The sequence below is a fragment of the Harmonia axyridis genome, chromosome 6 (genome assembly GCF_914767665.1).
Source record: "Harmonia axyridis chromosome 6, icHarAxyr1.1, whole genome shotgun sequence".
Lineage (NCBI taxonomy): Eukaryota > Metazoa > Arthropoda > Insecta > Coleoptera > Coccinellidae > Harmonia > Harmonia axyridis.
The window spans coordinates 23733714-23750969 of record NC_059506.1 but is presented as its reverse complement, the minus strand read 5'-3'; the positions used below and the strand labels follow the sequence as shown (position 1 = coordinate 23750969).

At 31.9% G+C, this 17256-nt stretch overlaps 1 protein-coding gene across 1 annotated transcript in view; it reads left to right on the top strand.

The window, feature by feature from the left end:
* The first annotated feature begins 510 nt into the window (after positions 1–510).
* The window catches only part of LOC123681662, a 94129-nt gene continuing 77383 nt past the window's right edge, over positions 511–17256 (top strand). Inside the window, exon 1 of the mRNA XM_045619895.1 lies at positions 511–889. The gene's annotated coding sequence lies outside the window, so the exon portion shown is untranslated. The remainder of the gene's footprint in view (positions 890–17256) is intronic.

Genomic DNA, 17256 nt, shown 5'->3' with positions numbered 1-17256 from the left:
TAAGCCACAAACCCTTGACCATTGGAAAGACAACATTCGCCGTATTATGGCCGATATACGGCCACATATACGTCCAGATTGGACTACATTCGAGCCAGCCGTGGCGGTCATATGTAAGAAATCATATTTAAAATGTAATGCCACAAGATTATCTTGCGGATGAATAGAATTCATGTCAATCGAATAATCCATCGTTGTTTTATTGCAATTTAAAGTTCTATAGCTCTAAAAAAAAACACCCTTTACCTGAACTCTTAGCCCTTCGAATCTTTCCTCTTCTTATGTTAGTGATGGATTCGAACCCACATCCCTTCCGTCACTAGCATAGACGTTAGCCACAACCCAACTTTAAGCAGGAGGGTTGAAAGAAGCTCCCGTACATGCAACCTCCACTTTCCACCCTTCTGCACCTGGTCGCAGTTTGAATTGTAGTTGTTTTTGAGCCAAGCAAAACAACTCCCCCACTCAATTCACCTGTCCGCGGAGTAAAATAGTAGTGGGCTGTGCTCAGAGGTTACTTGATACTCGAACACTTCATCGTCAACTGTTCAATTGAGTGAACGCGAATAGAGCTGGTGGAATAGCCGATATTACAAGTTTACCAACGTGAAGTTGTTCTTTCTGCTTCGATCCTATTCAATAGACGATAACAAGGACAAGACAAGTGTCAGTGATTAAATGCAAGCAGTCTGTTTATCAGCGTTGACTGGTTGCGGACCAAGTAAAGGTTAATTTTTGTTCTCCGAAAAAATATCGGCCCAAGGAGTTTTATCTAAGGAAGGGTTGGTACTTGTTCGAGAGAGATTGTGCTATTGTTGTGATTTGTGACTTAAGTTTTGTCGTGTCGTTTGGTTTAGTGGAGTTGCTTCTGCTGATAAAGGATATTTTGGTGAGTTTAGAAAAGAACAACTTCAAATAATTTTTTTTTATGATCGATGTCAATTCAATTATCTTGGTGGAAAAATAATATGTTTTTGAGAATATCAGATATCAGCTTAAAATTCTCATCATCCCCATTAAAACGCTCAAGGAACAAGTGAAGAAAAAATCAGGAGATCAGTTCAATTCTACAATAAGTTCCTTTTACATGTGTTTACTTGACAATCAAGATTTATCCGAAATATCGAAATTTCTATCAACAAATTCTCCTAAACGTTGAATGCATCACCACCCTTAAATGTTTTGGTTTAGATGTCAATATTTCAGTTTGACATGGAATTTATATTAGAACATAAGTGACTTATTCTCATTCCATGGAGATCTATATAATCAAATTTCTTCTAAAAATTATATATGCACTATTCCCAAAAAATTAAATACGTATAATGCACTACTATTATCTTCATGTATGATGTTCGCGAGTATATGATCATGATCAAATAATGAGGAAATTCAATATGTTCTCACGGGTTGTAATGTAAAGAAAATCAGAATATCGATCATTTCTCCCAATATGTTTTTGAGAATATGAGACACCAGCTTAATATTCACTTCATCCCCATTACAAGGCTCAGGGAACAAGTTAAAAAGAAAATCAGGAGATTAGTTCATTTCTCCAAGAAGTTTTTTTCACATGTGTTTACTTGACCATCAGGATTTATCGGAGATATAGAAATTTCTAGCAGCAACTTCTTGTAAATTTTGAATGCATCACCACCCTCAAATGTTTTGGTTTAGATGTCAATATTTCAGTTTGACATGGAATTTATATTAGAACATAAGTGACTTATTCTCATTCCATGGAGATCTATATAATCAAATTTCTTCTAAAAATTATATATGCACGATTCCCAAAAAATTAAATTCGTATAATGCACTACTATTATCTTCATGTATGATGTTCGCGAGTATATGATCATGATCAAATAATGAGGAAATTCAATATGTTCTCACGGGTTGTAATGTAAAGAAAATCAGAATATCGATCATTTCTCCCAATATGTTTTTGAGAATATGAGACACCAGCTTAATATTCACTTCATCCCCATTACAAGGCTCAGGGAACAAGTTAAAAAGAAAATCAGGAGATTAGTTCATTTCTCCAAGAAGTTTTTTTCACATGTGTTTACTTGACCATCAGGATTTATCGGAGATATAGAAATTTCTAGCAGCAACTTCTTGTAAATTTTGAATGCATCACCACCCTCAAATGTTTTGGTAGATGTCAATATTTCTGTTTGACATGGAATTTATATTAGAACATAAGTGACTTATTCCCATTTCAAGGAGATCTCTAAAATCGAATTTATTTCCAAAATTTCGTATGCACGATTCCTAAAAATTTAAATTGTTATAATCAAAATCACCTATCAATATTCTTATTTCGTTGATAAATGTAAAAAGTTGCTTCGATTCTATTTGTCATGAAATATATATCAGAAAACTATAGTCAGGCATGAAAAAACGTATATTTTTACCTCAGAAATAAAAATTGAGGCACGTAGGTATAATGCACTACTATTATCTCCGTGTAATGATGTTCGCGAGTGTATGATCATGACCAAATAATGAGGAAATTTAAGATGTTCTCACGGGTTGCATTATAAAGAAAATCAGAATATCGATCATTTATCCCAAATTTCTAACTTTGGACCTTGAACCAATAGAATAAATAATGAACTTCGATTCAGAAATATCAGATATTAAATACAAATATTATTATTTCTTTCCTACATCTGAAATACGAGGTTTAGGCTGAAATTGGAAAAAAATTCGTTTCAATTATCATGTGATCAATTGAATCCATGAACAACAAGTATACTTGTAGATTTCGCACAATATAATTCCTAGAAAAGAAATACATTTTCTTTACGAAAGCTCTGTTGATTTGCGAAAAAGCCATTTGTGAACTCATATGATCCCGAGTATAATCCTCTATGAGGAAACTATGCATTCAAAACGCGTCACACCTTGGTGCAAATTCTGGTCCGAATAAGACTAAGACAAAGTCAGATTTTTTTTTCTCAATTGAAAAAAAAATTCTCTGCGAAATATAGTTTCAACACACAAAACGTAAAAATTGCAAGATTTTTTTTCTTGATGGTGTCATCTGCCGTTTTGGTGACCACCTCGATCATGCTATTACGTATCTTGTGTGTTTTGGATGTGTGGTTATTCGAAGTCAAAAGTTTATACCATGCCAATAATCATTGGAGCCAAGATGTCCGAAATTACACTTGCATGAATTCAATATTACCCCATGGGAATACTTAATATTAATATTGCATATTAAACCAAAATATCACTCAAAACCATAAAGACTAATTTTATTTCATAAATCAAATGAATAAACCAAATGATGATGCTACAGTCAACAGATGGTTCAACAAACTATTACATTCTGTACTGTAAATATACGCCCTTTTTGCTTCATTAGATTTCTATATAAATAGGAATATGATATGGCAAAGACAGAAATAAGAACATTTTTGAAGTCGGGAGTTTTTGAACGCTTGTTCGAATTGGTATCCATATTATTTCATCACTAAATTTGGCCTGTATGTTTTTCGTTATTATATTTCATTCATATAATGATCAAATCATTTTTGTGCTCAATTTGAATTCATTTTTGGATTCGTCTTAGATTTCAAACTATAAAGAACGAGCTAGCTATGAACTTGACACCTACCAAATTCCCGTTCTTGTTGTATCTTCTTGATTATCATAATTTCTTCGACCCTGCTTGCAAATAACCGAAAAATTCAGATAAAAATCAGTCCGTTCTCTGAAGGATATTTTGTGTTTCATGGAGTTATTATATGCGAAAAACTTTTTCTTTTTTTTTTCATTATCAATGAACTTTATGAACTCTCAAAATTTCAATGAATTTCGACAGAGACATTCTGATATACGAATATTTCACTGAATAAAATTTTCAAATCTTCCAATGACAAAACTCAACAAATTTTCTTATTTTGCCACTGATTTCTCAATTTCGATTCAATAGAATGTATATTTTTGCAATCACAAAAACAAACAAAATTTCATATGGGTATAACTTCGGAACCCTATTTGTAAGTCCTAGCACATTCACTTCGAGACTTGTAGTGTATAACCAAGTATATAACACAGACAAACAGTCAAACTGAAAGACAAATCTAGACATCAAATTTTTCAGTCAAAAATAGTAAAATCACGGACATCAAATTTTTCAATCGAAAATCGTAAAATTACAGACATTCAGTCAAAATGGCAACCCGGCAAAAATAACTAATCCCAGTGGAAATTTTCCACCAAAAATAGAAAACCTGCAAACAAAGAATATTCTTTTTTTCTTCCTTCCTCACCAATCTGCTTTGATAAACTGCAGTTCTTCGAAAAAAATAAAAAATAAAATCCCTGCACCGTCAAAAATTCAATTATGCTCGGAGGCTGGCTTCAAAAGAAAATCTCGAAATCGTCGACCAAACCTGCTCTTTCTGAGGTCGCCCAGCTGTGCGAAACCGGGATTGTAACAATAAAAACTAATTTGTAATATTTCAAATTCAGGAGGACGACGAAAGTGAAATATTGAACCGTAAATTTCGCGGTATAAATAACTGCAATACGACGACGTAGATCCGCTTAATTTACTGCAGAACTGTTGCCGTTTGGTTCGGCTTTCTACGATCGAATTTTCCCTTTGAAATTTTGATATCAGTTTCGTGACTTCGGAGGTCGATTCGTGCCAATAATGTTTTATGTTTTTGTGTGTTTTCTATGCGGATCGAATTTTATGTTTCGCAGAATTTCCTTTCTTCCGTTGCCATCTAAGAATAGCCACATCAAAGGATTCTGTGGAAGGAAGTTGGATCCATAACAATAAAAGTGGACGTAATGCGAATAATAGAAATACATTATACAATGAAATAACAGTTTGGTACAAGCTGTCGGTTAAATAGCGAACATTTCATCGAACGTTAAAGTAAATTCGATTTTCAAACGTGCGAAGTTATGTCCGAAAGAATATATTCTTCAACTGATGCACTGCGAAAAACCAAATTGTGTCTTTAAGTTCTGACAGAAACAGAAATCCCATCAAATTTGTATGAAAAAACCTGCAGGTTGCAAAGCGATAGCTTCAGGTGTTCGGGAGTTATGGCCGAAAAAAGATATACTTCAACTGATGCACTGAAAAACTATATTGTGTCTTCTTTTGGCCATAACTCCCGAACACCTGAAGCTATCGCTTTGCGACCTGCAGGTTTTTTCATGCAAATTTGATGGGATTTCTGTTTCTGTCAGAACTTAAAGACACAATTTGGTTTTTCGCAGTGCATCAGTTGAAGAATATATTCTTTCGGACATAACTTCAGAACGCCTGAAACTATCGCTTTGCGACCTGCAGGTTTTTTCATGCAAATTTGATGGAATTTCTGTTTCTGTTAAGAAAGTCCTATCATTACATTTGAAATTTCGAAGTAAAATGAACAAAACAATGAACTTCTGACTAAGCGCCCCCCATAGAAAGCAGCAAAACCAAATTTATCATGAATATATTTTGTCCTCAATCAACAAAATATTATGTTTCAGACGAGATCTAATGTTGAGCCAAACTGAAGTTACAGGCATTTCAATCAGACAGATTTCTCCCTTTCCCCTACCCTTATTTGATGTCGTAAAATCGAAGTGACAATTCAAAAAGAGAGAATTTTCCAAGGATTACAGTGATGATATTTTTTCTTCAACTTCATATGAAACATTTTCGAGTAAAATTAATTTTTCTATTCGACGATAGCTATTGCGGCCCCTAGCGGTACAAGTATGAACCTCAAAACAATTTCCAGTGTGTTTTCTTGTACAATTTAGTGTTAAAAATTTTTACCGCAAGTCTCTACGATTAGTGGATCCTGAGATATAGCCGCTTACCTCGCTTATTTGCCCACCCTGTACATACAAACCGATAAAAACTAAAAGAGATTCAAATAGCAACATACATTAATCGTTAAATGAAAGCGTTGCTATAAATTGAGTATTGCAAAATGAGTTGCAATAAGTTTTGCAATATTTTATTATTTAGTATAGTCTCTCTGAACATACACTTGTTTCAACGAGATTCCAATTTATGAATTCAATCTCTGAAGTGAGAATCTCAAGGATATTTTGCAAAATACGCTTTTACAGCTGTTATGACCTCATCATTTGATGAAAAACGCTTTTTACGCATGATTCTTTGTGGAGGTCGCTAGGAGCAAAATCTGGTGAACACGGTAGATGCTCTAACAATTTGAACTTTAATTCATGGATTTTAGCTAATATCAAAAGGGTCTTGTGACACAGTGTCCCGATGAAAAAAAATTTTTTCTTGTGCAAACGGGTTCTTTTTTCATGAAGTTTTTCCTTCAGCTGGTCTAAAAGATTACAATAATATTCAAAATTTATTGTTTTACCTGCTTTAAAGTGAATCACAAACAAAATTCTTTTCGCATACCAAAAAACTGATGCTTTACCTTCTTGTATGATTTCTGGACACAAACTCATTTCGGAGCTGAAGAACTAGGCACACACCACTCTTTAGCCTCTTGTTCTGATTCAGGATGATGGTGATCGAACTAAGTCCCTACCATAGTGGTGAATCGATTCGCACAAAATTCACTTCTTTCTTTCGAAATCGCTCTAAATGTTGGCGAGAAAGTCGCATTCGAATGTTTTTCGTTTCATCGTAATCGAATGTGACATTCATTTTGCACACATCTTTCTGAAACCCAATACTTCAGTCAAAATATTGCTCATAGGTACTACCATAGTATAAGGAATTTCCAATGGTACTACCCAACGAGATGCCTAGGGCTTCTTTTAAAACTCTTTCATTTACTCGACGATTTTCCAATACGATATTCTGTATTTTTTTCTACAGTTTCTGGTATTGTTGCTGTTTTTGGACGTACTTGACGTGGATCATCATCAAGACTTGTACGACCACGTTTGAATTTAGCAACCTATCTTTCTACTGTACTAATTGAAGGCAAAGAGTACTTTTAACCATTCAACTTTCGTTGCTTTTAAACCTTTCAACAATAAAAATTCAATCAGTGCACGATTCTTGATTTTTTTATTGTAAAAAAATACTGTGACACGTCGATACTCAATGGCTTGTGAACAAAGAATGAATTGGCAGATTGAAATGAAATTTCACGCACGTTCATATGAAGAGTGAACCAACATCACAAAAAAAAATGAGCTAGTAGCAACGTCCTCTTCTATTGTACCACATAACTTGTTATGTTCATAAAAACTAAGAGAAATTCAAATATGTCTGGTAACATACATTTATCGTTGAACGAAAGTATTGTTATAAAGTGAATATTTGGCCTAGAAGTCTTTACTGGTACATCTTGGCAAAATTTCCAATGACGGCTTCAACTCGTACGGCACCCAATTTCGTTGTTTCTAAATCATTCCCATTACTTTCAGGCGTTTTGAAATGGCTTATTGTGTCCCTCCCAATGAACCTGCCAATTCTTGTTGCGTTTGACACAATGCTTGATCAAGTAATACCTCCAATTCTGCATCTTCGAAAACCTTCTCCCTTCCACCGCCATGCTGGTTCGACGTCAAAATCACAGTTCTTGAAACGTTGAAACTATTCTCGAGTCTCGGCACGTTCTTTCACTAATAGCGGCATCACCATAGGTATTTGAAAGCATTCGATGAGCCTCAGCCGCAGGTTTCTTCAAGTTGAAGAACCTTCCGCAAATGACGAGAATTTGGCTGGTAAGCTGACTCGTATTCGACTAATATTTCGATGATGTTATGTTTACAAGAACCTAAGCTTATTGTGTGACATCATCGATCTATTTATTTCGACTACCAATTACCGCTATAGCCATCTATTGCAAAACGGCGGAAGCAAAGTTGTACACCTAATATATATGGTTTTATTTAAAAAACAGATAAAAACGAGTTTCGTGTATTGATATTGGTCCTTGTTACAAATCGATAAAAACCATTGCGCTTTCCACTACTTGATCACCTTGCTTATTCACCAGATCTGGTCCCTAATGATGACTAGCTTTTTGCAAACCTCAAAAGAATACTCCAGGAAAAAAAATTGGATCTAATGAACGCAAAAACGGTTTTTTCTACAGAAAAGGTAGAGGAGCGTTGGAGTACCTACATGGTATTATTCTTGAAGGTGACGATGCTGACAAATAAAGTCGAATTTCAACAAAAAAATGTGTTTTTGTTGGCTAGGCAATATCGTACGTAGAAAGGGAAGACGTTGAAGATAAGATGAACCATTGAATTTAATTAAAGATGATCATAAATGGTAAAATTGCAGTTATTTTAAGCGCCTAGGTGGCAAACATATTTCAGCCTCATAGAGAATATCGTATAATCACTTAATAGGCAATCCAATTTGGAATACACTGTATATGAATCAAATTTAAAGTCGTTACAAGCAACGTACATATTATCCAATTAATTAATACGCTTCCATTATCATTGTATTCAGAAGATAAATACATATAATGAGATAAAAACAGAAAATATTTATATACCACCAAGTGAGTGCTAATGGAATTGTTAGGATTATTATTTAACTCAATTGTGACTTCTCAAGTAGCCGCACTGCCGAAGATTTCAACGTTGATTTATGCAGGTATAAAAATGCCATCATCCATCTACCCGAACACTCTGAGTTGAAGAGATCTTCGTAAATTGCTTATCTAGGTCAGTGGGCTGTTTGCTTTTGTGATGAACTGGGACAAATTGGTAATTGGGAACCTGGTTCTTAACTATTCCGGAAAATTTCTCATTCAGATCTACCAAACATTCCGCTAAAATCATCAAATTATAATCTTTAGCTATCTGCACTTTTTCTTTTTGGTAATACATACCCATTTATATTGAAGATAGTAATTTGAAATTCGATTTATATTTTGCGATTTATGCTAGTTTCGCTCGAATGTTCGTTTACGTCTTTCTTTTCAATGTTATGAATTTTTCGGCAGAAACATTTTTTTTTCTATTCTGCAAATACGTAGTATTATAAGACTGTTTGCGGTTTGGACCAAAAATTTACAAGGTCTTCATAAGAAGATCATGAATTTGGACAACTCAAATTCATTAAAACTCAATATTTTCAAATCAGAACCTATATTTTTTATTATTTCATTCAATTCTACGTACAAAAATAGTGGGGGTTACTTCAGCAAATCCTGTACCTGAAATGAATACAGAGTTATCGAGGAAGAAATTTGAAGAAGAAAAAACCGCAATTTATAACTGTGTGGGGTAGTCTGGGTCTTCCAGAAAACAGAAAGAAACTAAAATTCGATGTTTCCATAACTAAATTTGACATTTCAAGAATTGTAATGAACTATTCGAAATTGAAAATTGTATTGTTTTATGGATTTCTCAACAATCCAACGAAAAATTAATTAAAATTATAATTATAATTCATGATATGTGAAATTTAGTGATCTAAACATCGAATTTTAGTTTCTATCAGTATTTTCCTGATGTCATAGACTTCTCCTCACAGTGAGGAATTGCTGTTTTACCTCATTTATGGTTCTTCCTCGATAGCTCTTTAGGTATAGGGTTTTCTTAAGTATCCCCCACTCTTTTATATGTAGAATTGAGTGAAATAATAAAAAATATAGGTTCTAATTTGAAAATCTTGAGTTTTGATGAATTTGAGTTTATGATCTTCTTATGAACACCCTGTACAATTTTTGGTCCAAACCGCAAACAGTCTTACAATACTACATATTTACAGATTCGAAAAAAAATTTTTTTTTCGAAAAAAGAATTTTCTGATGAAAAACTCAAAAAATGTGAGTCCTCATCGCCACCATTGTTTTCATAAAAATCCCATTATCTCATGAACCGTTGAGTTTTTACCCAAGGTATGACATATTGCCGAAATGGTCGTCAGAAAAGGTATCTAATGATGCACTAATATACTGGGTGTGCCATTCAAAATAACGAAGTAGTAGTATGTTTCCGGTATAAACGAAAGTTGTAGAGATCTGAAAATATTTTAAGAAGAAAGATTAATGTCTCAAACCTCAATATGCAAATTTTCAGCTCAAATTTATAATTAGTTTTCCATAAACGTTTAATAGGCAATCCCTGTATACCCATTCATATTGAAGATAGTAATTCTAAATTCGATTTATATTTTGCGAATTATGATAGTTTCGCTCGAAGATTCGTTTTCATCTTTCTTTTTAATCTTTCATTTTTTACATAATTAATTTGTTTTAACTATTTATACCTGTAGTTCACAGCATAAACAATATTGTTATTATCATTATTATTATTATTATTCAACTTAAATGTAAAAATGAAATATAATAAAATATTCACTTTCCATCTCAATTTCTATACTGAAAAGCTTTGTTGTAAATAAAATGTGTTGGGAAATAGAACAATACAATCACAGTATCAGATTTACCTTCATCTTTACGAAGAATTTACCCTTCGTTTTCGTTATAACTCTTATTAAAAGTAACGTGAAAGTTTCATAGTCTAGTTACGATGTTTCGAATGCTAACCTCAAGATATCACGATATAAATTGAACTCTATGAAATCTAGCTTACGTATTAATCCATCAATTCATAATAATCGAAAGGTATGCACGTAAAAGAGGAATAGTAATCAATTATTCCTATCGGCTTGAATTATCCCAAATACTGTCCAGTTTCCATTTTGGTCTACTGTTCATCGAAGCACCTTATGAGATGGAGATAGATACCAATGATAAATAATAACTTCTAAAGGTCAAACATTAACAACTGTAGCCCAATCACAAAGGAATTGTGTAATATCTATACAGTCGATCCAATGTTGTCAGGGAATTTCCTACATTTACAAGTGATTTGAATAGTTTTCTCTATCACTCTTTAAATTAATTCCCAAATCAACGCACTGTGGACGTTTTAGAACTGTTTAATATCAATTATCTTCTGATCTGATATTTGGCCTATTCTTGAGAAATAATTAATTCTGTTAACATTGAAATATAAAAATATTTTTGGAATTTGATAGATTAACAGGGGGCTACCAAATGAAATATAAATATTTTTGAATTTGATCGCCTGACAAATTTTAAAAAAATTTTATATTTCAATGATGACGGAATTAATAATTTCTCAAGAAAAGGGCACATATCAGATAACAAGATAATTGAATCGATATTTAAACGGTTACTAATTAGAAATGATTAATTCTGTAATAATTTAAATATCAAATTTTTTCGAAATTTGATAGACTAACATGGGGCCATCGAAATAAAATCATTGCATATAAATCTCTTGATTGGAATGATATATATTCAAAATTATTTTGATCTGTTGAATAAATAAGTTAAATTAAAAAAAAAGTAATTGATCGAAAACTTTCCATAATACTGCAATCAGGAATTCAAACACGTATTTTGGTTTGCTGAAAGTCAATGCAATATAATTTATCGAAATTTCATAACTTGTTGAAATTAGGATTACTTGTTGAATTGTAAATCTTTGAAAATTTCACTCGGAAATCAAATCAATGACCTCATACAGTATGATATCCTTAATGACTTGATATGGCCATTAGAAATAATTAGCAAACCATTATTCATTCTAATCAGACATGTTGTTTTCAAAATTCATTCAATTTATTGTCATAATTTCATTCTGTATTATTCAAAATCTCAGAGTTTTAAATTTTGAAATTCACTAAATATACAAGTCAAATTTTAAACTGTCTGTATTGCTCTACCTTGTATGGAACACCTTGAGTAGAATCTCATACTGTCCGATATTTTGAATTATTTCCATGATTTTTGCATGATGTCCTTGTAGGAGTACAAGAGGATGTTTTGCCAAAATATATTTCCAGACTAGCAGTCTGTGTTCTGGTGGAATATTGCCAAAGTGGTAACCAAGAGTAAATCTTTATTTATATCTTTCAGTGTTCATCTTGAAAGTATGCCATTCATAAATTTGTTTGAAAACAGTACTATTAAGATTATTTATTCGTTCCTGCTGAAAGTCTAGTCTGAATATTATATAGGTGTTGAGATCGAAATATACTCGAATAATTGGGCAATACTACAGGCACTTAAACACAATTATTTTGCAAGAAAAATAATTCGTATCACGCCATTTGAAACAAAATAAAAACAAAACATTTGTAAATACTTGTGTGTTGTACTTATCTCATTCGACCATTGACCTCTTTCGTCAATAATTCACACCAATTTGAAAGATAAAAATTTAATGGCTCTAAGATAACTCTCATATCTCAGACATGATTTTCGGAATAAAAGTTCTCTGAACAAGATATATTGCTGGAGAAACAAAAACTGAATCATTGAAGAATTATTCATAACGTTAGTTTGTATACTACTATCTACCTTTTTTGTAAAAATACAGACAGGTATTTGAATAGTATTTTTATGACTATTCTTGAACTTATAAGGCATTATAATATACTTGAATAGTGGATCAGACCCCTCTTGACATGAATTGTAGTTAATGTCATGTTCTTATGAGAAATTCATTGTTTTGATGTGATATAGATCGCCTACGTGTATTATTTTCAAAAATATATCTTCCTGTATTGTTTGTACTCATGAATAAAGTAATATCTTCTTGATTAGAAATTTTAATATTCAAAAGATCTACTTGTAGGTACTTTCTGTGAAAACAAGCCACTCGATATTTTCTTATCGTAATAATTTCCAAAACTGCATTTCAAGTTCTTTTTAATTAAGAGGGGTTTATACCATGTGCCATTCTTGTGATCTGCCAAAGTTTAACTAATCCTCTTTCCTCAGCGTTTTTGAGATCTCACCACATTTCAGGATGAGTGAACGTCTTTATTGTTTTTTAATAATATTTTTTTTGTAAAAATTCATAAAGAATAAAAATTTTGTTCGGAAAGTATATCATGAATGAACAAATTTATTCTTCAATGGAAAATTCATCTAATTCTTTTGTTTCAATTCCAAAAAAATTGAAAATAAAGACTTACCGCAATGTCGAACTTTCCAAAATGAATAATAGTGAAAACCTCATATAAAGCGATGATCTCTAGCGTAAAATAAAGCGTACTAATTTTCGAACTGGTCGCTGAGACGGTATAGAACCTTCCCCAATTGTTGAATCATAATATCCATGGAACGCAATATGATTGTGGCACTTATTCCAGCAAAAATGTTTTTATTTATAATAATAATGTTCTGTTGGCATTCCAATTCTAAATGTGGAAAATAAAAGAATTAGTCTACTTCAAATTGAAGTTTTATATTAATATTGAGCATTGAGTATTATATTACTTTCATTACAAAATATCCCATATCAAATATTAATGCACAACAACTATAATAAACATATCGAAATGAAGCGACAGAAAAAATGTCAAAAAGTGAGAAAGGAACCATTTTTATCTCTATGTATGTCTATGTGTATGTTCACGTGGATCTGCGGAACTACAGTCTTTAAACAAAAACTCAGATTAGAATTGTTGTATCCTCTCTTTAATTTTCACTCAATGTTTTGGGATGTTAAGAATCCAAAAATCGAAAATTAATAACTCTGATCATCCACTATACATCCATGTATATTCATGAAAAAATTGTATTATATTAGATTTAGATATTTTGTGTTATGAGGAAATAGTAGAACTCTGGGCTAAAAGCAGCATAGTTAGTTGACAATTTACATTGAATTTATTTCTGTTGTGTCCACAAAAATGTTGTAAATTTTGAATTTGGTTGAAGAATTCTGAAATGTGACACTGATATTCATGTATGTAATTATTTTATTCTTAAGTATTATAAAAATATATTTTACTTGTGTGAAAACTATCATTTTTTCATAGAATTCATTATTATCAAATTAATAAATTGAAATTGATAATTTATATTCCATGGACGTATTTTTGGCAGGTTTCATAAACTATTCAGTAGATTTCCTTTAGATTTCAGATGAAAATTTGAAAGTTTTCTGAAAAAAAAAAAATTAATTCTAATAATTTCAAAACTGGTGTTAGATGGAAATTCATAATTATGGAATTCATAATAATTGTTAGTTGCGATGATACCAGTTATATTATTCCTTGTTATACAATTCTATCTCTAATAGTTTCGGATTCATAAATTTAAAAAAAAAATATTTTTTTTCGCGTACACATCAGTCGATATACATACTTAACTTTTTTGCCTTGGAATCCATCATTATTACCTGACCGATAACAATTAGTGACAAGTATAATTAAACTGTAATGTCCCAGACAATTGAAAGTTTCATTTCGTAACAGTTAATCGGTTGAACTTTCCTTGGTAAGTTTTCACTTTCTAGACAATAAATTAATTTATCTAAACAACTTCGTTTCGTCCGGCAAGAGACCTTTACTACGACACGTCATTCTAGTTCCCCTAGATGAGAATTGCCAGTTGTCATTCCACCTGTGTATACAGAAATAACATTTTACCGGATATCCTTACAAATTCACCGTGTTAAGCAAAACGTTAAAATCGCACGGCTGTCTGCATCTCCCGAACACAAGGTTCCAACAATTTTAGATCGCTATGAAAATTGGTATATAAATTACAAAATTGAAGATGAAATTTTGCGTACCCAAAATCATAATAAATTCCAGAAGAATATTGACAAACAAATGAGAAATGTACTGACGTGAAGTCAAGAGCACTTTTGCGGACCACATATAATAAACGCCTTTATTGGATAGATGCAGATATACAGGGCGTTTCATTAAAAACTGGACAAACATATATAGGGCGGTCCAGATTTTAGTGCAATTACTTTAACGGATAAAACAACTCTTTTTACGATGATAAGTTGATATAACATATATCCTAACAAGTTTCGTTTTCGAGATAAAGGGTGTTTAAGTTTGAAAAATAAACAGTAGTATCACTACATTCATTATTTTAATTTTTCGGTATTAAAGTCTTGATAGTATGACGTTTAAAATCAGGTGAGTGTCTCTTGCCAAACTTATCAAGTGGCGTAGATATAGGGGTGTGATGATCTTTTGCTTATCGAAAAAAATTGTTTTATTTCTGGAATCAACACAGCGTCCCCTGAATTATTTTCATAGAATGTACCATTTTCGAGATAATTGAAAACAAAAAAAAACCCTATATCCACGAAAATCTACAAAAATAAATTTTTCAAATCTTCCCATTAATGATAGAAGAAAATTTAAAAATTGACGTATTTTCGAGATGATCGAATACAAACCAAACACTTTTCACAAAAATCTAGAAAAATTAATTAAGTGTGTTATAACGCTTTCAGGTGGTATTTAATTAAAGATTCCAGAAAAAAAATCATAAGACCCTTAAACAATGAAAAATATTTCATTGTTTGAGTGTACCATCTGAAAGCGTTATAACACACTAAATTAATTTTTCTAGATTTTTGTGAAAAGTGTTTGGTTTGTATTCGATCATCTCGAAAATGGTAATTTCTATGAAAATAATTCAAGGGACCTTTGTTTTAATGATGCTCTGTTGATTTCAGATATGAAACCATTTTCAATAAGAAAAGGATCATTGCTTCCCTATATCTACGCCACTGAATGAGTTTAGCAGAAGATACTTAGCTAATTCGAACATTACATTATCAAGACTTCAATACTCAAAAATTAAGACAATGAAAGGAATAATACTAGAGTTATATGTAAAAAACTTTTTTTTTTTTTAACTTTAACACCCTGTACCTAGAAAAAGAAGGTTGTTTGGTTATATGTTTTTTTTCATGAAAAGAGTTGTTCTATCCGTAGCCAAAATTATTGCACTAAAATCTAGAACAACCTGTATAGTTGGGTAGATGACACCGGAAGAATCATTTTTGCCTTATAACATTTTTATGATTCTTACGGTGTCATCTATTGGCGTTTTTCCAGTTTATGATGAAACTCTTTGTACACCTAGGTAAATACAGTTAGGTGGCCTCCAAGGGTTCAATTAACGCATAAATGAACAAGCGTTCAAAAGCTCCTGACTTTACGTCAGTACCTCCATTTTTTTGTATTCTTCATGAATTTTCTATGATAATGGTTATCCGCTCAACATGAAATTTTTCACGAAGTTTGGAATTGTTATTTAATACCCAAAAGAAAATTTGCATGTAGATCAACAGTTCTTAAATTAACAGGAAAAAATTCCGAACTGCCATATTTACGGAAGCCCCTAGTTGAATTTCACTCATTAAAGACTCAACTAATTTGAGATCCCAAATTACCCTGAAGATTTCAAGAATTTAGCTTTTACTGTTTGAGAATTATCGAGTTTACGGTCGGAAGGACATAATTGAATTTGACCTCTGATTCGTTATCGATGAGTCGAATCTTTTCCTTTAAAACCATACCTGCTAAAAATTCGGATAATTTCAGACACGTGACACGATTGTGAGGAGATATATAAAAATGCTAAAATAATCATGCCGCAGAAATAAAATAAAAAGATACAAATTTCAATCATCCTCAAAAAAACTTAAATGCAAAATGAAAACTGTCAACTTAAGAGAGTGAAAATATGTTCCTAACAATTCTGCAGGTTCATCATTAAAGATGATAAAAACAAATCACTGCAGAAAATAAGGTTCTTTCACCTGTTGAGATAATTCCCTAACACTCTTACTTCTATGGTAACATTCTATAATCATACCATTATGTTTTTAATCAGTTATTATATGCGGTTTTAAATGATAAGGTTAATTATGCATTCAAAATTAGCAATTAAAATGAATTATAATATTATAATAACTAATGATAATTTAAATGCGTTTATTGACCATTTGAGGTACGGACACAGATGTGTTTAACTCTTAACACCGACTAATATGACTCTCAACCATTATTGCAATGTCACGGTAAAAGGAAAATCCATAAACAAATTTGCGAACTTCTCTATTTCCATTTCAAAGCGATGAATTGTTATTTCGGAAGAGGTGGATTTCAAATTCAAGATCTTACTATTTTATTAATTATTTTCTTTCGGTTTCTGGTTTCTTAAAACAAACAAAAAATACATATGTACACCTGATGGAATATTAGTAGAAAATCGAACTACATAATTGAAAATTGGTTCAAATGAAGATAAAACAAAACATTCATGTAGAATTTGGAGCGAATTTAATCAAATTGCTAATGGTGAGACATGGATTCGAATGACCATGACATTCTACAGTTACACTCTTTAACATATGAATCCACGTGCCTGGAAAAAGATACAAACTTTCTGAAGTGAATGAACTCATATCATCGAAAATTCATTTGAGTTTTACGATAGCAGAAAACATAGAATTCCC